The 12,288-nt window shown below is 37.0% G+C and overlaps 2 pseudogenes; both read left to right on the top strand.

The window, feature by feature from the left end:
- Window positions 1–4,167: 4,167 nt before the first annotated feature.
- On the top strand, window positions 4,168–4,877 carry LOC102250410 (annotated as a pseudogene).
- LOC106725881 lies at window positions 4,195–4,770 on the top strand (annotated as a pseudogene).
- Window positions 4,878–12,288: the final 7,411 nt, after the last annotated feature.

The following is a 12,288-nucleotide window of genomic DNA, read 5'->3' as shown; positions in this document are numbered from 1 at the left end:
ATGGTGTGGATAGTATCAACTACCAAAGAATTTCATTAATATGAGGCATCATAAAAATTATACACAATAATTTGGGATAACTTGTTGCAGACTTTCAGAAGAATTTCTATTAACATAGTACAAATAAACATTATTTATACCAAGATTCATGCTATTTATTTAAGGGACTTTTATTTTTACTGCATGTGAACTAGACAGCATGTTTCTTGAAGAAATTAGCTACAATAGGAAAGAAATGGAGTATTAATTTATGAAGGGTAGCACTACAGTTTATTTTCATCTTACAAATGAGTAGTGCACATTAGTCCATGAGATACTTAATTGCCCTGGGTATTTCAGGAAAATTGGCCACTTTACTACTGATAATAGCAGTCAGGAAATCCTTGAGATGTACTTGCAAAATATTTCTACCCATATTCTATATCTCAATAAAATTCTTATTTTTTCAAGACCCTGTGTAATGATACTGCCTCAGGATGTTTGAAGATATTTCAAGGCCTCTTAGAACTAAAAAGCCAAATGTAGATTGATTCTTTTCTCACTTTTCTCTAAAGTACATCAGGGACTTTTAATATGCTATATATGATATTTTAGTACATAAACATTTTCCAAAAACTATGAATCTTATCATTTAAGCTAATCTTCACTGTGTTGGCCATTCTTGGGCTAACTAAAATACCTCTTATATATTTTTTCTTTTTATAAAACTCAGGTCATTGAGATTGGATGTAGAAAGAGCTTTGGACCATTGAATGACCAGGGTTCTAGTCCCAACTTTACCAGTTAGCAGCTTTCTTTTTCCAAGCAAAGCTCTGGCTATATTCTCCATCGAGGCAAGGCTTATTGCTAAACAAACATTTTGCTGATTTTGCTAAGTTTCCTGAAAATAATGTTAAGGGATCATTATTGTATCCTTCCTTTAGTTCAAACTGTCCTAAAATATTCTCAATAAATGATGCCTGGATACAAACCTTCTCAAGATGGCCTTTTGAAAAACCTAAATATTTAACTTTCTAAGTATTATTTTTCAAAGATATTATTACCTCTGTTCTTATGGTATCTAGAGGAGTTTTGGAGATCTGTTTAAAATTTTTTTGAATTTACCCTCCGTTTGATTTTTTCTATGGGCATTTTTATAAAATTGTTTCCCTTTTTTCTATAGATGGCCATTTAAATGAATGGAAATAGTTTAACTAAACTTGTTGCCTCATACCATTATATAATTTATAAAAAACTTTTTAAAATTTTTAATTAAAAAATTGTTACAACCAGTGTGGCAAAATGTTTATTTCAGTCCTAATTGTAGTGAGTTATAATTACATTCAACATTTATAGATTTTTTTTTCTTTAGGCAATTATTATACTTTTTTTGAGAAGTTACCAGTTTTCTCTTAATATCAAATCTTACCTGTGTGCTTTTTTCACTTTTTTAATATACATTATACTTTATTCAGTTTTGTTCTTCCAAAGGTGGTCAGCAAGATCAAAGGTATGAGGGAACCAAACTCTTTCTCACAAGTAAGATTTAAACTCTGTAAACCAATCATAGGAAAGTCCCATATATATTTGCCCCAAAAGGGGTTTGCCCCTGGAGAGCAAAATTGGCATTAGAGGAAGGAGGCTGTCTGGATACCAATCTCCTAACCAATTTTATTCATTCTATAATTTATAAATAGTCATTGAGTACTACTGGGCCCTGTGTTAAGTGCTAGAGATATATGTAAAGATAAGAAGACATGGCCTCTGTTCCCGTGACACTAGTCTCCCCACTAGTTTATTAGAAGAACAAGCACGAGGAAAGAGGCACATTTGGTGTTTAACAACTGACTCTGGAGAGCAGGGAGAGGCCCCAATTTATGGCATTCATCAAGTTCTGTGAGGTAAAAACTCCCACCATTGCCAATTTCAAGCTACCAGCCATCTTAATTTGTGAATGTTGTTAGTAGTACTCCAAAAAAGATTTTAAGTCAGTAGGCAAAACTCTCCCTCTTCCAATAATTACTATTAATGGAATCTTCATACAAAGAAGGGAGATGAAATTCTAAGTGCTAAAACTGCAAAGAAGCCACAGAAATATGAGTGTAGGGAGTGCTTACTGAATTAGGAATTTCAGAATGGGTCTTAAATCCCTGAGGCTCTAATACTAAGCACAGATCTAAACACTTCATACTTTGCCTTTACTTAAAAAGGAGCCAATAGTTTTTTCTTTTTTAGCAAAGAAAACATTAAACCTCAATTTAAGAGGAAATTAGTTAAGCAATGCTATGTCTTTGAAGTCTCCTTACAATTACATTTATTTTTCATAATGCCCTTTTGTGAAAAATTATACTTTCATTCTTCATGTGTACAACATATATACGTGCATATATATGTACACATATACATATACAAATTTCCATTTCTTTGAGACAAATTACTTTTTATCTTTAAGTTTCTATTTAAATTGCAGTTTACATACAGTATATTAGTTTGAGGCATACAGTATAGTGATTAGGCACTTCTTTTCCTTACCCCAATATGTCTGTACCTAAATGACACCATACATAGTTATTACAATACTATTGATAGTATTCCCTGTGCTGTTCTTTACATCTCTGTGACTTTTTATAACTAAAAGTTTGTACAGCTTAATCCCGTCCTCTTTTTTACTCATCCCCCAAACCATCGCCCATTTGGCAATCATCAGTTTGTTCTCTGTATCTATAAGTTTCTCTTTTGTTTGTTTATTTTGTTTTTAAGATTCCACATATATGTGAAATCATATGGTATTTGTCTTTCTCTGTCTGACAATACCTTCTAGGTCCATTCATGTTGTTGCAAATGGCAAGATTTCATTCTTTTTTAAATATATCTTTATTGATTTCAGAGATGAAGGGAGAGGGAGAGAATTAGGAACATCAGTGATGAAAGAATAATTTATCTGCTGCCTCTTGCATGCGCCCTACTGGGGATAGAGCCTGCAACCCAGTATGTGCCCTGAGAAGAGTTGAACCATGACCTCCTGGTTCATAGGTTAACATTCAACCACTGAGCAACACCAGCCAGGCTTCCATTCCTTTTTTATGGCTGAGTCATATTCCATTGTATATATGTAACACATCTTCTTTATCCATTCATAATTAATGAGCACTTAAGTTGCTTCCATATCTTGGCTATTGTAAGTAATGCTGCAGTGAACAGGTGAATGCATATGTCTTTACGAATTAATGTTTTAGATTTGTGAATGCATTGGGTCCTTATGAATTAATGTTTTAGATTTCTAAAGATAATTACCTAGAGGTGGAATTCTTGGATCATATAGTAGTCCTATTTTTAATTTTTTGAGGAACCTCGATAATGCTTTTGGTAGTGGTTGCAACCAGTTTACAATCCCACCAACAGTGCATGAGGGTCCCCTTTTCTCCACATCCTCATCAACACTTGTTGGATGATAGGCATTCTGACAGATGTGAGGTGATATCTTATTGTGGTTTTAATTTGCATTGCCCTGATGATTAGTGGTGTTTTGTTTCTCTTGCCTGAGGAGATATATCCAAAAAAATATTACTAAGAGTGATGTCAGAGAGTTTACTGCCTGTTTTCTTCTTGAAGTTTTATGGTTTCATTCTTCCATATAAGACTTTAATTCATTTTTAGTTCATTTGCATAAGTGGTATAAGAAAGTGATGCAGTTTTATTTTTCGCACCTATCTGTCCATTTTCCCAGCACCATTTATTGCAGAGACTGTCTTTATGCCATTGTGTATTCTTGCCCTCTTTGTCATAGATTAATTGACCATATATACACTGAATGGCCAGATTATTATGACCACCTGACATTTGTAGCAAATTAGCTATAATTTCACGCTGAAGTTGCTAGAGGGCCAGATCATTATAAACGTGTGAATAGCACAACATACCTAAGTATCGTTGCTGATCAAGTTCATCCTATCATGTTGATGGCGTATCCCAATGCAGATGGCTTCTTCCACCAAGACAATGCGCCATGCCACGGTGCTTGTATTGTGCAGGAGTGGTTTCAAGAACATGAGGAAGACTTTACCTTGCTTAGGTGGCCCCCACAATCACCAGATCTCAATCCAATTGAGCATTTGTGGGACGAAGTTAAAAGAGCCATCAGGCAGCTGGTTCCACAACCATCAAATCTCACAGAACTGGCTCTTTTATTTTTTTTTTGCCGCATCTACTGTGAGGATGAAGACCATTCTCAGCAATCAGACTGTGGACATCCCAGAAAATGTGGACATCACTCTGAAGGGGCGCACCGTTATTGTGAAGGGCCCCAGAGGCACCCTGCGGAGGGACTTCAACCACATCAATGTAGAGCTCAGACTCCTCGGAAAGAAAAAGAGGCTCCAGGTTGACAAATGGTGGGGAAATAGAAAGGAACTGACCACAGTTCACACTGTCTGCAGTCATGTACAGAACATGATCAAGGGTGTTACACTGGGCTTCTGTTACAAGATGAGGTCTGTGTACGCTCACTTCCCCATCAACGTCGTTATTCAGGAGAATGGTTCTCTTGTTGAAATTAGAAATGTCTGGGGCGAAAAATACATCCGCAGAGTTCGGATGAGGTCAGGCGTTGCTTGTTCAGTATCTCAAGCCCAGAAAGATGAGTTGATTCTTGAAGGAAATGACATTGAACTTATATCAACTTCAGCTGCTTTGATTCAGCAAGCCACAACAGTTAAAAACAAGGATATCAGGAAATTTTTGGATGGTATCTATGTTTCTGAAAAAGGAACAGTTCAGCAGGCTGATGAATAAGATCTAAGTTGTCCAGCTATAGAAACACCGAGATGCCGAATGATTTGCCACATTTGTTTGTAAAACTATAAAGATGTACAATAAAAGCCTTGTATTGAAAAAAAAAATCTCCCAGAACTGGACATTGCTATTCATCAGGCATGGGGTCAGATTCCTCGCATCACCTTTTAACATCTCGTGGAGTAAATGCCAAGAAGAATCGCTGCAGTATTGAAGGCAAATGGTGGCCCAACGAAGTACTGATGGGGTGGTCATAATAATCTGGCCACTCAGTGTATAGGCATGGGTTTATTTTAGGATTCTTTTTCTGTTCCATTGATCTATGTATCTATTTTCATGCCAATATCATGCTGTTTTGACTCTTTTGTGGTTCTATATAAATTAATTGTTCTAGCTCTGTGAAAAAGGCCACTGGTATTTTCAAATGGATTACACTGAGTCTGTAGATTGCTTTTGAGTATTATGAACATTTTAACAATGTTAATTCTTTCTATCCATGACCATAGTATAGCCTTTCATTTATTTGTATCTTCTTCAGTTTCATTCTTCAATGTCTTATAATATTCCAAGTTCAGGTCTTTTAAATCCTTGGTTAAATTTATTACTAGGTGTTTTTTGGGGGGGATGGGGGGTGGTATTTTTATGTTATTGTAAATGGGATTTTTTTTTTTAGTTTCCTTTTCTGAAAAGGAAACTAAAAAACTTAATGCCACAAAATACAGCATTACAAAGAACATTTATATGAGTAAAAATATCTACAGTGTGAAAGTGATGTGGCCTCAGTTATGCAGTCTATTTTGTCTGATATAAGTATTGCTACCCACCTTTTGTTTGTTTGTTTGTTTCAATTTTCATGAAATATCTTTTTCCATCCCTTTACTTTCAGTCTGTATGTGTGGCTTTTGATCTGAAGTAGGTCTCTTTTAGGCAGCATATGAACGGGTCTTGTTTTTTTTATTCACTCAGCCACCCTATGTCTTTTGATTGTAGCATTTAGTCCATTTACAGTTAAGGTAATTATTGATAGTATGTAGTTATTACCATTCGATTAATTGTTTTCTGGTTGTTTTTGAAATTCTCTGTTTTGTTTCTTATTCTCATTATCTCTTCTCTTGTATGTTGATGCATTTCTATAGTGTTGTGTTTGGATTCCTTTCTCCTTATTTCTTGTATACATATTGTAGATTTTTGGTTTGTGGTTACCATATACTTCATATATACCAAGCTATGTGTATAGCAGCCTATTTTAGGTTGATGGTTGCTTCTTAAGTTCAAACCCATTCTAAAATCACTACCATTTTTACTCACCCTCTCCATATTTATGTTTTTATCATTAGTTTTTACTTCTTTTGTGTGTGTGTTTGTGTATATTCCTTAATTCATTGTTGTAATTATTCATGATTTTGCTATTTTAACCTTTATAGAGCTTTAGTGTTTGTTGATCCACTGCTTTTTCTAAGTGTTTGCCTTTGTCAGTGAGAATTTTTTCCCTTTATTTTCTTATTCATGCACTTGATTTTTTTTTTCTACTTACAGTCCTTGTAACGTACATCATAATACTGGTTTAGTGATGAACTCGCACTTTTTTGGGGGGAGGTGGTGAGGGGGGTTTAGGAAACTCTTTATCATTTCTTCAATTCTAAATGATTGCCTTGCTGGGTAGAGTACTCTTTATTATAGGTTTTTGCTTTTCATCACTTTTGAATATTTCATGCCAATCCCTTCTGGCCTACAAAGCTTCTGTTGAGAAATCAGCTGACAGTCTTATGAGACGTTCCCTTGTAGATAACTAACTACTTTTCTCTTTCTACTTTTAAGATTCTCTCTTTGTTTTTACCTTACACATTTTCATTATGATGTGTCTTGCTGTGGGTCTCTTTGGATTCATCTTGTTTGGGACTCTGCACTTCCTGGAATTATGTGTCTGTTTCCTTCACTTGTTTGGAAAGTTTTTAGATATTATTTCTTTGTATAGGTTCTCAATCCCTTGTTCTCTCTCTTCTCCTTCTGGTACAACTATTATGAGAATGATGTTATGTTGTATATTATCTCAGAGGTCCCCTCCAAAATATTCACTTTCTCTCTCTCTCTCTCTCTCTCTCTCTCTCTCTCTCTCGTTCCAATTGGGTGTTTTCCACTGCCTTATCTTTAAGTCCCTTATTCAGTCCTCTGCTTCATCTAATCTGCTGTTGATTCCCCTAATGTAATCTTCATCTCAGTTATTCTTCATTTCTGAGTAGTTTTTTATGGTTTCTACCTGTTTGTTTAGGCTCTCACTGAGTTCATCTATTCTTCCTCTAAGTTCATTGAGCATCCTTATAACCAGTGTTTTGAACTCTGTATCTGGTAGATTACTTGCCTCCATTTCATTCAGTTCTTCTTCTGGAGTTTTATCCTGTTAGTTCATTTTGGATATGTTTCTTTGCCTCCTTATTTTTACTAGCTACCTGTGTTTGTGTTAGGTAGATCTGCTACATCTCCCTGTTTTGGCAGAGTGGCCTCAATGTTGTAGTTATACGCTGAGACCCAGTGGTGCAGTCTTCCTGTTCACCTGAGCCAGATGCTCCAACAGGGTCCCTTGTGTGGGTTGTGGGTTTCCTCCTCTTGTTGAGACTTGATTGCTGTTAACATAACAGTAGTTGGGATTGACCTTCAGTCTGACAGGCTATGAGAGCTGACTATGGCTACAGTGGACAAGCTGTTGTGTGGGGGCTGACCCCACAGAGCAGGAGTTGCTCAGGTGCCATCCAAGCCTGCCCTTTGGGTATGTTGTTTGTGGAGCTGGTTGTGTGGTGCTCTCCTGTGGTGTGAATCTATCCAGCAGTTCTATTGGTTCTGGAGACGCTTTGGAAGGGCTCCAGTTCAGGCCAAGATCAGCTGACATTTGTGCCCAGCTTGGGGCCACCTAGTGGGAGCTACTAAAGTGACCTGCACTTGGTCACCACTTGTGCTGGGCTTGGAGGGCCTTAGGAGAGGCTATTGCTGCAAACCAGGCTTGCTGCCACTAGTGCCAGGCTTGGGGCCCTTTGTTGGACACCATGATGTGAGCTGAGGCCAGCCGCCTCTTATTCTGGAACTCACTTACTTCAAGCTACGTTCCAGCCAACACTAGCTGAAACTTACGCCAGGTTTGGGACTATCTGAAGGAAGTTACAATGCAAGTTGTAACAAGACCAGTCGCCCTTGTGCTGGGCTCAGGGCTGCTTAGCAAGAGGCACAGGACGAACTGAGGCCACTGCTGCTTGTTAGGGTTGTGTGGACCTTGAGAGATTTTAGGCAAGTTGCCAGCATGAGCCAGAAGCAGGCTGTTCCTGGGGGAACACTGCTGGAAGCAGCTCAGGCCAGCTAGAGTGTTGGGTAGGGGGTGGAGTCTCAGATAATCTCACCTTGTTGGGGCAAACAGTGTTAGCCAGGTTAATGGAGAACTCAGATTTGGCACCCACCTCCTCCTCATGGCTGGTCTGGAGAGGGCTCAAGAAAGGAGCAATGGTGTTGTCACCACTTAGTCCCTAGAAAGAGCCTCCCTGATCCCTGCCCCTCCAGCCCTCACACTGGAGCCCAGAGCAAGTGAATCTGAGACATCAAGTCCTTGCGTAGCTCCTTAAGGAAAACACCTGGGACTCCAGCAGCCCTTCATCTTACTCAGCCACAATCCTTCAAAGCCAGATGTCATGGGGACTCCTCTTTTCAGCACTGCTGCACTGGGCTGGGGAGCCAGGTCTAGGGCTGGGACCCTTCACTTCTGAGGTGGAACCTCTGCATCCAAGATAGGCATTCTGCTTCTTAATCGTATGGGACCTGCCCTTTATTTGTCTCTACCCCTCTAGTATCATCCTGGCTTCCTCTTTATAATTCTTGGTTTTTGGACTTATAATTAGCTAGGTGGTTCTCATTTATGGTTGTTCTATAATTTAGTTGTAATTTTGATGTGGTCTTGGGAGCTAAATGTTTGAACAACCTAATGGGCATGCCATGGAAGTAGTGATCACAAAACTGAAAGTTTTGCCTTTTCTGACAGTAAAAGCAGTTCAAAATTACATTATTTTTTTTAAATATTGTTACTGACTTCAGAGAGGAAGGGAGAGGGAGAGTTAGATAGAAACATCAATGATGAGAGAGAATCATTGATCGGCTGCCTCCTGCACGCCCCCTGCTGGGGATCGAGCCCGCAACCCATGCATGTACTCTTGACCGGAATTGAATCCTGGACCTTCTGGTTCGCAGGCTGACGCTCTATCCACTTAGCCAAACCAGCTAGGACTTACATTATATTATTAAGAAATGTATTGTGCTCACTTCGGCAGCACATATATTAAGAAATGTATTGTGGAGCATGAAAGTTTGTTGCTTTTTTAAAACCAGATCTACCTTTTATTTATTTTTATATACATTAGTAAAATTTGAAAGTTGTGGTACTACTTAACCTTTTATTATACCTTTTCATATTGTCTTTTTCATGAGAAATCAGTTTCATCTCATCCAAATAAGTCCCTCTATATATACTACAAACAAGAAATATTAGCAAAGAGTTCTTGCATATCAATACAGATGTTTCTTAAACTGGCATTGAAAATTGCCCTCCTGGAGACAGCGCCTGCTATTTATAAAGGCTTGACCCAAAGGTCAAAATAAACTATTTTTAGCACAGATGTCATGGGACTTTTGGGTTACCCTGTATTTATATTCTTTATCTTTGACATCCCTGTGACATAAGAGCAGGTGGTGGTATCCCCATTTAACATACAAGTAAACTGTGGCACAGAGGATTCATGCACCTCTTTCCAGGACTGGGCTGAAATTGAACCCCATTTTCTTGACAGCTGGTCTCAACACAGTTACAGGGGACCACAAATAATTTCATACATAAGTTTAAAATCAATAGGAGTTACTTAAAATGAATAATAATGTTAACTTAATATTATGAAGTACAGATTAGGTTTAAATTATTTGTACTATAGAAAATGTTTGGTTGGCTCTTTTTATTATTTTTAGAATAGCAATATTCCTCCCCCTTTTTCTGCTTTTGCAGAAAGTAGAAGGAAGGATTAGTGGATAATTGTATTGCTGTGATTGCAGCACCTGTGTGTTATTTTTTTTGATTGGCTAGTTTTGTATTAAAGATTCCTACCAGCTAAAAGTCTCCCTCATCAAATAGCTTTTTATTAGCTAGTTTGGCTTGGGTGGTTTTAAATTTACAATAAAAACCTTCTTAATTCAGTTTAGACTTATACTTTAAATTTTGCTCTGAATTTGTTAGTTTACCATTACCTTTTTATCATCTCACCCATTTCAATTTTTTAATTTCAATGCCAATGGCAACACGCACTCACAGAAAGAATATAGCTTGAGCTATCCTGTTATTGCTAGCCCTCAAGTTTGTGTATGCCACTTAATTTATAGATACTGATAACTCTTTCCTAGAGAGCTGCCTTTTAAGGAATACATGTCTAACTTTGTCTAATCTGTTATATGAGAAATAGGAATTAACCACTTTGGATTATGATTACCAATGCAGATGCTAACAGCACTGTTTGGAACTTTATCTTATCGCAATCACAAAAAGCACCTTGTTTGTGGACTTAGGACTGTGTTTAAGTACTCAGGGTTTGTTAAATCTCCTGAATATTATATGTTTTCTGAAGTAAATAGAGGAAAATATTTAAATACTATAGAATGGGTTGGTTGGTTTTATTTATTTGGCCACATCAAACTTTGAAAATTATAAAAAATGTTTAGAAGATGAGTTACTGTGGGTAAACCCTAATTATTTACTAAGCTAGCAGTGTTTTCTGAAGATAATCCCTCAAAAAGAAAACTTCAGACATTAGCCTGCCTAATTTAAATTCAATCATTAATGATTATTTCACTTTTTTTTTTTTAATCCTCACACAAGGATATTTTCCATTGATTTTTAGAGAGAGTGGAAAAGAGAGGGAAAGACAGAGAGAAATATTGATGTGAGAGAAACACATTGATTGGTGGCCTCCTGCATGAGCCCTGACCAGGGCCCAGGTCGGGGAAGAGCCTGTAACCAAGGTGTCGAACTCAGCACTCTTTGGTCCTCAGGCCGACTCTCTATTCACTGAGCCAAACCAGCTAGGGTTGATTGTTTCACTCTTTAAAAATCGTTTTAGAAAGCATCATTTTCACTAACGAAGATGTTTTGTAATTTTATTAAATACATCCTGTGTTTTTATATAAATGAATATATTATATCTGGATCATTTTAGCTTGTATAGTTTTATATCTCCTTTTTTTTTTGTATAGTGAAGCAGAATTATACTCCAAAATATATTTTACCTAGATAGTCATGTCTTGCTTTTATAAATTTTACTACATTGGAAATACCCTTCTGCTTTAGAAATATTAACATTTGCTTTCTTTCTGCTTAATTTTTGTGTAAACTCTAAATATAATAAGATAAAGTGAAATATTTCGTTTATAAGCCCTCTGAAAGTAGAGCATTTTAAAAGCAGGTAGGTGCCTCCACCCTACTTTCCATGAAGCGTTTTACCCATTCAGGCAGACTTTTAAACACAGCTTGTTTTGATAGCAAACTGCTCTCCTGTGGGCCTGCAGCCTTTGCTTCCTGGCAGCACCTTTGGTGCGAGAAGAGAGTGATCAATTGGGAGACTGTCAGTGCCAGCGTGCATAGAGCGATAAGTTAACACACCACTGGGAATTTCTAGGGCCCACCAAGATACTTCACTTCTAATGTGCTAACAAGCTCATTTTTCTACCTCTTGCCTCTTCAGTTATTTTTTTTCTCAGAAGAGCTTAGAAGTTGAGTGCATCAGGCATAATGAAAAGCTCTGTAGGAGGGAGAAGCAATAACCCCATTTTTCCCTTTTCAGCCAAATAGAAAATTAGTTTCTGGTAATACACAAAGGCCAGTATTTTTTGTACAAGGGGCACTGCTGTGAATCAAAGGACTCTATTAACTGCAGAAAATTCAGCAGCTGTGAATCTCCCCCAATGAAAAAAGTACTTTCCAACAAGTTGTGAGATATGTGGTATTATTTAGATTGAACCATCAGTTTCATCCTTTTCCATTTATAACCATATACCTTCTTTTTAAAGTGTGCTATATTTCTTTTCTATGTTAACACTCAAAAATGTCTATATGATCCTTCCTTAAAATTCTTACCATTGATCATTTTAATAATCTTGTCCTGTTGCTACTCATTTCAGAAGTAAAATTCTTTTGAAGTTCAACCTCAGTGTGCAGAATTGAAAATAATGGATGGCAAGGAATTGGAATTTAGATTATTTCAGTGCATAAAATAAATTCTAATACAAGGAGAAAGTACTCAAGCCATTTAGAGGGCAAAGGATATCACAGTCTCAGTCAAGTACCTATTGATAATAGGCTTCCCTTTACTCTTATGCTTTTTTTTCCCTCTTCTTAATAACTTTTATAAATATAACTGACTATGGTAGCTCCCATTGAATTAGAGTTTTAAATTATCTTTCACAACTTTTCTTCTTGATCTTGATTGTAGATTTGGGATACAATTG

This window comes from Myotis brandtii, unplaced genomic scaffold, assembly GCF_000412655.1.
Source record: "Myotis brandtii unplaced genomic scaffold, ASM41265v1 scaffold194, whole genome shotgun sequence".
NCBI lineage: Eukaryota > Metazoa > Chordata > Mammalia > Chiroptera > Vespertilionidae > Myotis > Myotis brandtii.
Note: the sequence above shows the minus strand (reverse complement) of the source record. Positions and strands in the feature narration are given on the sequence as shown.